General features: G+C 46.6%; 1 pseudogene; it reads right to left on the bottom strand.

Moving 5' to 3' along the window:
• Positions 1 to 6,145: 6,145 nt before the first annotated feature.
• Positions 6,146 to 9,474, bottom strand: LOC124027510 (annotated as a pseudogene).
• Between the last annotated feature and the right edge of the window lie 1,351 nt (positions 9,475 to 10,825).

Here is a 10,825-nt window from a genome sequence, read left to right as displayed (position 1 = left end):
GTGAGTACCAAGACAGATGGTTAACACACTATAGTCCACTACTGACTAGTGGTGAGTACCAAGACAGATGGTTAACACACTATAGTCCCACTACTGACTGGTTAACACACTATAGTCCCACTACTGACTAGTGGTGAGTACCAAGACAGATGGTTAACACACTATAGTCCCACTACTGACTAGTGGTGAGTACCAAGACAGATGGTTAACACACTATAGTCCCACTACTGACTAGTGGTTAACACACTATAGTCCCACTACTGACTAGTGGTGAGTACCAAGACAGATGGTTAACACACTATAGTCCCACTACTGACTAGTGGTGAGTAGTATAGTCCCACTACTGACTAGTGGTGAGTACCAAGACAGATGGTTAACACACTATAGTCCCACTACTGACTAGTGGTGAGTACCAAGACAGATGGTTAACACACTATAGTCCCACTACTGACTAGTGGTTAAAGACAGATGGTTAAACACTATAGTCCCACTACTGACTAGTGGTGAGTACCAAGACAGATGGTTAACACACTATAGTCCACTACTGACTAGTGGTGAGTTAACACACTATAGTCCCACTACTGACTAGTGGTGAGTACCAAGACAGATGGTTAACACACTATAGTCCCACTACTGACTAGTGGTGAGTACCAAGACAGATGGTTAACACATAGTCCACTATAGTCCCACCACTACTGACTAGTGGTGAGTACCAAGACAGATGGTTAACACACTATAGTCCCACTACTGACTAGTGGTGAGTACCAAGACAGATGGTTAACACACTATAGTCCCACTACTGACTAGTGGTGAGTAAAGACAGATGGTTAACACTATAGTCCCACTACTGACTAGTGGTGAGTACCAAGACAGATGGTTAACACATAGTCCCACTACTGACTAGTGGTTAACCACTATAGTCCCAATTACTGACTAGTGGTGAGTACCAAGACAGATGGTTAACACACTATAGTCCCTACTGACTGAGTGGTGAGTACTAAGACAGATGGTTAACACACTATAGTCCCACTACTGACTAGTGGTGAGTACCAAGACAGATGGTTAACACACTATAGTCCCACTACTGACTAGTGGTGAGTACCAAGACAGATGGTTAACACACTATAGTCCCACTACTGACTAGTGGTGAGTACCAAGACAGATGGTTAACACACTATAGTCCCACTACTGACTAGTGGTTAACACACTATAGTCCCACTACTGACTAGTGGTGAGTACCAAGACAGATGGTTAACACACTATAGTCCCACTACTGACTAGTGGTGAGTACCCATATCCCTCATTTAACATGATATCAATATGAGCAAGACATATTGAGATATCGGTTTATCCTTGTTGTTAACCTACACTATTAGGTAATGAACATTCATGAGTCTTGCAGGTACAAAACCCTCTCACAGGCTCTCAACAGCATAGTGAACTGGCTGCTGAAGGTCCAACAACTGGCTTCCCATTGTATTCAAACTGGTTAGGTGGGTTTATCTGCTACCAGGATATTTACGTCTAGCCCAATAGAAAATCTGCAAGCAGTTGTCTGGACTTCACAAAGCCGTGGAAATGAACAGAACATGAAACATTCATACATGATACAGATGATCCATCACTACTAATAACTATTCACACTATTACCGTGACAAAGTGGTCACCAAGCGGTTAGCTAGCTGCACTCACAGAAATACTCCCTAAGATAAGATGCTTGTACAGGTTCAGAATAGGGATGCAGGGTATATGGAGTGATCTGTGACGTGCAGACCTATATAACGTAGGTACATGACGTAATGACACCAGCTACACGTGCAGCACAGCATTCCTAACCTATCCCACAGACCTATTTAACGTAGACGAATGACACCAACATACACAGCATTCCCAACCTATCCCATTCCACTATAACGTAGGTCACATGACATAATAACACCAAGATAAGACGTACAGGTTCAATTCTAACCTATCCCAGACCTCTTAACGCAGATACATGACCTAATGACACCAACTATTCCTAACCTATCCACAGACCTTTAAAACGTAGGTATCATGACGCAAGGACAACATCAATAGGTATTGGCCAAAAATGTAATATCAGACACTAATAGATAATAGGTGACACACACATAATAACACCAGCTACACGCAGCACAGCATTCCTAACCTATCCCACAATGCCTCTTTGCACTGAGAGATGCACACCTTAGACCCCACGCCCATCTGTCTTCTGCTAACTATTTCTCTTAAAAGGCTGCCATTTAAAACAAATATTGGTATCATTTTTTGGGCAAGGAAACATCAGATATCGGTATTGGCCAAAAATGTAACAGAGACAGTGAGATCACTAATTCAGATAATAGCAACACACACACACACACACACACACACACACACACACACACACACACTGTGTACACACACACACACACACACACACACACACACACACACACACCACTGTGTACACACAGGGTTGTGTTACACACACACCACACACACACACACACACAGTGGGCACACTGTGTATATACAGGGTTCTGTTCTGCTCAGTGGGCCACTGTGTATATCCAGGTTGTGAGAGGATGGAAGGTACTTTCTCACTTGGTTACCTTCCAGTGGACCACTGTGTACTACTGAGAGGACAGAATAGCAGATGGGCAGACAGAAACAGTGACATATACCAGGGTTGTGTTAGACCATCAGCGAGACCACTGTGTATATACAGGGTTGTGTTAGAATACAGTGGACCACTGTGTATATACAGGCTGTGTTAGAATAGCAGATGGCACTGTGTATATACAGGGTTGTGTTAGAATAAAGTGGACCACTGTGTATATACAGGGTTGTGTTAGAATAGCAGTGGACCACTGTGTATATATGGGTTGTGTTAGAATAGCAGTGGACCACTGTGTATATACAGGGTTGTGTTAGAATAGCAGTGGGCCACTGTGTATATACAGGGTTGTGTTAGAATAGCAGTGGACCACTGTGTATATACAGGGCTGTGTTAGAATAGCAGTGGGCCACTGTGTATATACAGGGTTGTGTTAGAATAGCAGTGAGCCACTGTGTATATACAGGGTTGTGTTAGAATAGCAGTGGACCACTGTGTATATACAGGGTTGTGTTAGAATGGCAGTGGACCACTGTGTATATACAGGGTTGTGTTAGAATAGCAGTGGGCCACTGTGTATATACAGGGTTGTGTTAGAATAGCAGTGGGCCACTGTGTATATACAGGGTTGTGTTAGAATAGCAGTGGCCACTGTGTATATACAGGGTTGTGTTAGAATGGGAGTGGACCACTGTGTATATACAGGGTTGTGTTAGAATGGCAGTGGACCACTGTGTATATACAGGGTTGTGTTAGAATAGCAGTGGGCCACTGTGTATATACAGGGGTTGTGTTAGCAGTGGACCACTGTGTATATAACAGGGTTGTGTTAGAATAGCAGTGGACCACTGTGTATATACAGGAGTTGTGTTAGAATAGCAGTGGGCCACTGTGTATATACAGGGTTGTGTTAGAATAGCAGTGGGCCACTGTGTATATACAGGGTTGTGTTAGAATAGCAGTGAGCCACTGTGTATATACAGAGGTTGTGTTAGAATAGCAGTGGGCCACTGTGTATATACAGGGTTGTGTTAGAATAGCAGTGGGCCACTGTGTATATACAGGGTTGTGTTAGAATAGCAGTGGGCCACTGTGTATATACAGGGTTGTGTTAGAATAGCAGTGGGCCACTGTGTATATACTGGGTTGTGTTAGAATAGCAGTGGACCACTGTGTATATACAGGGTTGTGTTAGAATAGCAGTGGGCCACTGTGTATATACAGGGTTGTGTTAGAATAGCAGTGGGCCACTGTGTATATACAGGGTTGTGTTAGAATAGCAGTGGGCCACTGTGTATATACAGGGTTGTGTTAGAATAGCAGTGGGCCACTGTGTATATACAGGGTTGTGTTAGAATAGCAGTGGGCCACTGTGTATACAGGGTAGAATGGGGAGGGGACACCGGGTTGTGTGTTAGAATAGCAGTGGGCCACTGTGTATATACAGGGTTGTGTTAGAATAGCAGTGGGCCACTGTGTATATACAGGGTTGTGTTAGAATGGGAGTGGACCACTGTGTATATACAGGGTTGTGTTAGAATAGCAGTGGACCACTGTGTATATACAGGGTTGTGTTAGAATAGCAGTGGGCCACTGTGTATATACAGGGTGTGTTAGAATTGGACCACTGTGTGTATACAGGGTTGTGTTAGTGGACCACTGTGTATATACAGGAATTGTGTTAGAATAGCAGTGGGCCACTGTGTATATACAGGGTTGTGTTAGGGCAGTGGACCACTGTGTATATACAGGGTTGTGTTAGAATAGCAGTGGACCACTGTGTATATACAGGGGTTGTGTTAGAATAGCAGTGGGCCACTGTGTATATAGCAGGTGTGTTAGAATAGCAGTGGGCCACTGTGTATATACAGGGTTGTGTTAGAATAGCAGTGGACCACTGTGTATATACAGGGGTTGTGTTAGAATAGCAGTGGACCACTGTGTATATACAGGGTTGTGTTAGAATAGCAGTGGGCCACTGTGTATATACTCTATGTGGGAAAAGGAAAAAGTATGTGAACCCTTGGATTTAATAACTGGTTGACCCTCCTTTGGCAGCAATAACCTCAACCAAATGATTTCTGTAGTTGTGGACCAGACCTGCACAACGGTCAGGAGGAATTTTGGACCATTCATCTTTACAAAAACTGTTTCAGTTCAGCAATATTCTTGGGATGTCTGGTGTGAACTGCTCTCGAGGTCATGCCACAGCATCTCTCAGGTTGAGGTCAGACTCACTGGGCCACTCCAGAAGGTCAGGACTCTGACTGGGCCACTCCAGAAGGTCAGGACTCTGACTGGGCCACTCCATAAGGTCAGGTCTCTGACTGGGCCACTCCAGAAGGTCAGGACTCTGACTGGGCCACTCCAGAAGGTCAGGTCTCTGACTGACTGGCCACTCCAGAAGGTCAGGACTTGACTGACTGGACCACTCCAGAAGGTCAGGACTCTGACTGGGCCACTCCAGAAGGTCAGGACTCTGACTGGACCACTCCAGAAGGTCAGGACTCTGACTGGACCACTCCAGAAGGTCAGGTCTCTGACTGGGCCACTCAGAAGGTCAGGACTCTGACTGGGCCACTCAGAAGGTCAGGTCTCTGACTGGACCACTCCAGAAGGTCACAACTCTGACTGGGCCACTCCAGAAGGTCAGGTCTCTGACTCTGACTGGGCCACTCCAGAAGGTCAGGTCTCTGACTGGGCCACTCCAGAAGGTCAGGTCTCTGACTGGGCCACTCCAGAAGGTCAGGACTCTGACTGGGCCACTCCAGAAGGTCAGGTCTCTGACTGGGCCCCTCCAGAAGGTCAGGACTCTGACTGGGCCACTCCAGAAGGTCAGGACTCTGACTGGACCACTCCAGAAGGTCAGGTCTCTGACTGGGCCACTCCAGAAGGTCAGGACTCTGACTGGGCCACTCCAGAAGGCGTATTTTCTTCTGTTGAAGCCATTCTGTTGTTGATTTACTTCTGTGTTTTTGGTCGTTGTCCTGTTGCATCACCCAACTTCTGTTGAGCTTCAATTGGCAGACAGAGAGCCTAACATTCTCCTGCAAAATGTCTTTGAATACTTGGGAATTCATTTTTCCATCAATGATAGCAAATTGTCCCCTGAGGCAGCAAAGCAGCCCCAAACCATGATGCTCCCTCCACCATACTTTACACTTAGGATGAGGTTTTGACGTTGGTGTGCTGTGCCTTTTTTCATTCCAGGTACACCGATCCACAAGACTTTGCTCAAAGCCTGTATCGGCAATTCTACGTTATAGAAGATCTCTGCCTCACATTGAGTTGATTGACGATTGGCTGTCAGAATAGATTTAGCTCGTGTCACCATCATGTCAAAGCACAAGGCAGATAATCTTGTCAAACCCAGGACTTGGCCCATGAAAGAGTGGATAGGTTGCCCCTTATAAACTGTATCTGCTTGGATTCTCATCTGACAATCAAAAGGTGGATCTAACAGTAATGCTGTTGACTTCAGTCCACTGTTTGTACTATACGTGCCTGGGCGGAGCAGAGCTGAGGTTAGCCCCTACCTGGGGTCATGTCTTTGGGCTTGAGGCTGACGGACTGGTGCTTCCCCATCAGAACCAGCCAGCCAGGCTGAGGCTGTCAGAGAGGACTCCCACCACACTGCTGTGTCTGGGTACACATCATCCTGGAAGAACTCTTTCTGTGGACGGACGGAGAGAAGGAAGGAGGAGACGAGACACCACAGGATTAGTTCAGAACTCAAACAGCTCAAACTCCACAGACTAAGTACAAACAGGGGTTCACATAGCAGACCCTTTTTACTGGTAGTTCTTTGAGGCCCTGGTCTGAAAAGTCATCAAATAACTGCAGGTTTTTCCTATTTCCCCCCATGTATACACTAGATAGCAGCGTTCAGCCATAACTCACTCTGACGGGGGACTCTGAAGGCCACTGGCTCTATGGAGGTCTTACTGAGCCTCAGACCCCTGGCCACCTCGACCTCTTGCACCACACACTCAGTCTTCGGCAGGAAGGCCAAGCCCTGAACACAGGAAACAGGAAGTTCATGCAAAGAGATTCTACAGGTCTACAGGTGCCTGCGTAATTGATTGACAGATCACGTCACAAATTCAGGGAAATGTTTTAATCTATTGACTACAAAACATGTAATAAGAAGGAGCAGGATGTAGGAAATGAGAAAAGAAAGAGGGAAAAGCAGGGATGTAAATGCTGTTAACATAAAGTCTATACCTTGTGGGGCTCTGAGGAGTTGAAGCTGGCACATTCCAGGAAATAGGGAGCTTCTGGCACTATCTCAAAGATGTACACTCGCGTGTCACCCTGGTAAATGTAAACAACAACAACAACAATGGCGGTATAGGTTTACTCGTGTCAAAATAAACCTTTATAAGGTTTACTCGTGTCAAAGTCTGGGTATGGGGATGGATGGATCTACCAATCCAGTATGGATCTACCAATCCACCACCACCAAAATTAGCCCTGGTCCCAGAAAGTTTTTTGTGGTCTACTAGACATAGGAGTTGGCAAGACAGCACAAACAGATCGGGAACCAGGCTAGGCAGACATTATTATCATGAAGCACAGAGTCTGTAACAGACTTTCAACACAACATCAAGTCAATATGGGCTCTATTTTCTTCTATCCAAAATAAATGCTCTGTTTATTTGTTTGTTTGTTGTCGTTTACCTTTCCGGTGAGGATGACGACGCTGGTGTCGGGGTCGTAGAAGGGAATGAGGGTGGAGGGTGAGACGTCGGTGGGGCGCTGGCGTGGCCCCGGAGGACAGGGACTCAACGGAGTGCAGGTACAGGGTTTCTCTCACTGCGACTGCAGAAGGGGAAACACATCGGGGGTCAAAGGTGAGGTGAACTGTGGTGACATCATCAATGAAGTCTCGGGTCAGAGGGGTTGTTTTCCTCTTGTTCACCAGGACCATAAAGCCTTTGGTGCAGTTTTTGTGTGAACCAAGATTATGGGTGAACTACATGTCAGACTGAATGGTCATTCACACAAAAGATGAACTGAATGAATTAAATGAAGGTAAATGGATTGTTAAGCACAAATTGAAGCTCAACTACCAAACAGAAATACAGAGAAATATTCACCTGTCGAATCCTGACACCATCAGGTATTTGCCGTCACACACCACCACACGGGCCCCTCTGTGGCCCTCCAGGACCTGCACCCTCCTGCAGAGAGAGAGAGTAGCAGAATGAGAGATATATGGAAATACTCCAAACAGAAAGGTCAACAACTGCTCAGGTCTCCTGTACACACACCTGTACTGGGTCAGCAGACTTGCGAGGGTCGTAGATGCGCAGTCTCCCATCCTTACACACCGTGGCCAGGAGTTTACCATCCGGACTCCACGCCATCCCAAATATCTATATGCACACCAGGCAGGAGAGGGAACAGAGAAAGGAACCAGTGAAACGTTGAAATGAAGCGAAGGAGACAAGCAAAATGCACGTTCCTTGTCCATACTCTAGGTAGGATCAATCAATCAATATCCATCCATCAATCAATATTATTATCCTGAGATACATTTTACCACGTCCCTATTCTCTAACAAAACCAGTGGTTTCCACCCCTGCCAATACCAATATTCCTTATGTCCCACCCTTTCCCTTCTCCTCCGTCACCTGATCCTGGTGTCCCCGGAGCGCTTTGACCTCGTCCCAGACTCCAGGTTCCACAGGCGCACCGTCTGGTCGTAGGAGGAGGATGCCAGCAGGCCCGACGCCAGGGGTGGAACTTGACTGAGTAGATCTTCTCAGTGTGGCCTGTGATTGGTCAAAACCCTGTCACTCACTCACATTCTATCAAGATATGATTGATAGATTGATAGATTCAGAAGTCACACAGTATACGGCTATATATAAGGATAATAAGACGACTGTAAAGAAATTGCATACCGGTATCCTGTTCATTTAATTTCTGTCACTCATTGAATGAAGGATAGAGTACTGATACATATGTGGCTACATTCACTCACACATCTACATATCAGATATTTCACATTGGACCCCAAAAGCCCCAGCTCTGAGTCTAACTTCATTCAATTGAATTCTACTTTACTTGAACTGAATTGGTCTCCAGGCCCCTGTGGGAGTGTGTCTTACCCTGCAGGATGGTCTCTGGCTCAGTCAGGGTCTCTGTCAGACCCCCTCAGGCACCTGCCACACACGGATCTTAGCATCCTCGCCCGCCACCACCAGCCTGTGACTGTTGAAGGGGTCCCAGGAGAAGTCAGCCACGTTGACAGAGTTCTGGATGGTGGGCAGGCCCGTGTCCGCTAGCTTCCCAGCCTGAGATAACTGAGGAGGGCAGTGAGATACATCCCTTTTTCTTTAATGTGTGAACCAATAAAGCCACATCTTGGTCTAATATGGTGGCAGAAATCTAAATGACTATTTCCACTATTCATTCCTATTATTTGATGACATTCTACTGTATATGTAATTCTGTAACGGCTGCATATTATTTAATGTTAGTTGAAATGTTGTCTACTCCCTCCAACTAATAAGACACAGCCATAAACCACCCTCACTTTAGCAGAATTCTGCTTTCTTGACCAGGCTCACTTTAAAAGATAAAAGATAAGGACAAATGAAAATAACTAAAAGAATACTACAATATTTTGGATAAAGACACATTATCTTCCATTTTCTAAGTGTGGAAGTACCTCAAAGATGGCGATCTGACCCCGGCGGCGGCGAGGGGTACGGCCACGCCGGCTTTGCTGTTGGCACGAAGCCATCACACTCCCCGGGCGTGGTGAGGTTGGAGCCCCTTCAGGTTGGTGAAGTGCGTGTCTCTGAGCACCGCACCCTGCAGGTGACGAAACTTACTGCTGGGACCTGGGGGGAGGAGAGAGAGGGAGGGAGAGGGAGGGGAGGAGGAGGGAGGGAGGGGGAGGGAGAGAGGGAGGGAGGGAGAGGGAGAGAGGGAGAGGAGAGGGAGGAGAGGGAGGAGGAGGAGAGAGAGGGAGGAGGAGAGGAGGGAGAGGGAGAGAGAGTGGAGTGGAGGAGGGGAGGAGAGGGAGAGAGAGGGAGAGAGGGAGGAGGAGGAGGAGGGAGGGAGGAGGAGGAGAGGGAGGGAGGAGGAAGAGAGGGAGGGAGAGAGGGAGGGAGGAGGAGGAGGAGAGGAGGGAGAGGAGGGAGGAGGAGGAGAGGGAGGGAGAGAGATGAGGAGAGAGAGAGAGTGAGGAGGAGGAGAGAGGAGGAGAGAGAGAGAGGAGGAGAGGGAGGGAAAGAGGGAGAGAGAGGGAGGAGGAGGAGAGGGAGAGAGAGTGAGGGGAGGAGGGGAGGAGAGAGAGGGAGGAGGAGGAGAGGAGAGAGAGGGAGGATATATAGGGAGAGGGGATATAGGGAGATGGATAGAGAGGGAGGAGGAGGGAGGGAGGGAGGGAGAGGGAGGGAGAGAGGGAGAGAGAGAGAGAGAGAGAGAGAGAGGAGGGGGAGGGAGGAGATTGTATACATATATTGTTATTAGGAGGGAGAAGAGGGAGAGAGGGAGGAGGAGGGAGAGCAGGGTGATTTTAGACTTTAGTTACATTATTTGTAACCTGGGTCTTGTTCATTAGGCACCAAAACTGAAGAAATTATTTACAATGATGTACCTGGTCCAATAAGAAATGCTTGTTTTAGTTTTCTGTTGCAAAACATTTTGTTACTGCCGTGCCCAATGAACACAACTCAGGTATATTATTAGTAACCTAGTCCCATACTATATGTGCTGTGGGAAGCTATGGTACATATGGTTAACAAACAAGTTGGTTAACATTTAGAATGGTAACAGGCCACATCAGACAGGGGGATATGGCAGTGTGCCTGGTCCCAGATCTGTTTGTGCTGTCTTGATATGCTAGCAGTGTGTAGGATTGATCGTCAGACAGGTTCAGATTAGTCCAAACCACCAACTCTCTCTCTCACAGTTCAGTTGTAAATACAGCTCAAACCAACAATCAGCAGGACATTATAATAAGATAATGACAAGGTAGGAAATGAGATGAGAGATGAGAGAGAGAGAGCCTTACCTAGCATTGAGACTGACACTGTCAAATCTTACATAACATACTTCTAATAGCATAACTGGATATGTAACATTACAGCATTGTGGGTAATGTAGTACCACCACAGTTTCCCAAACAGCTTTACTCAACATGTTGCTGTTGGGTAAGGATGTGTGTATGGTGTATGTATGTGTGTG

The sequence above is a fragment of the Oncorhynchus gorbuscha genome, unplaced genomic scaffold, assembly GCF_021184085.1.
Source record: "Oncorhynchus gorbuscha isolate QuinsamMale2020 ecotype Even-year unplaced genomic scaffold, OgorEven_v1.0 Un_scaffold_3313, whole genome shotgun sequence".
In the NCBI taxonomy this organism is placed as follows: domain Eukaryota; kingdom Metazoa; phylum Chordata; class Actinopteri; order Salmoniformes; family Salmonidae; genus Oncorhynchus; species Oncorhynchus gorbuscha.
Note: the sequence above shows the minus strand (reverse complement) of the source record. Positions and strands in the feature narration are given on the sequence as shown.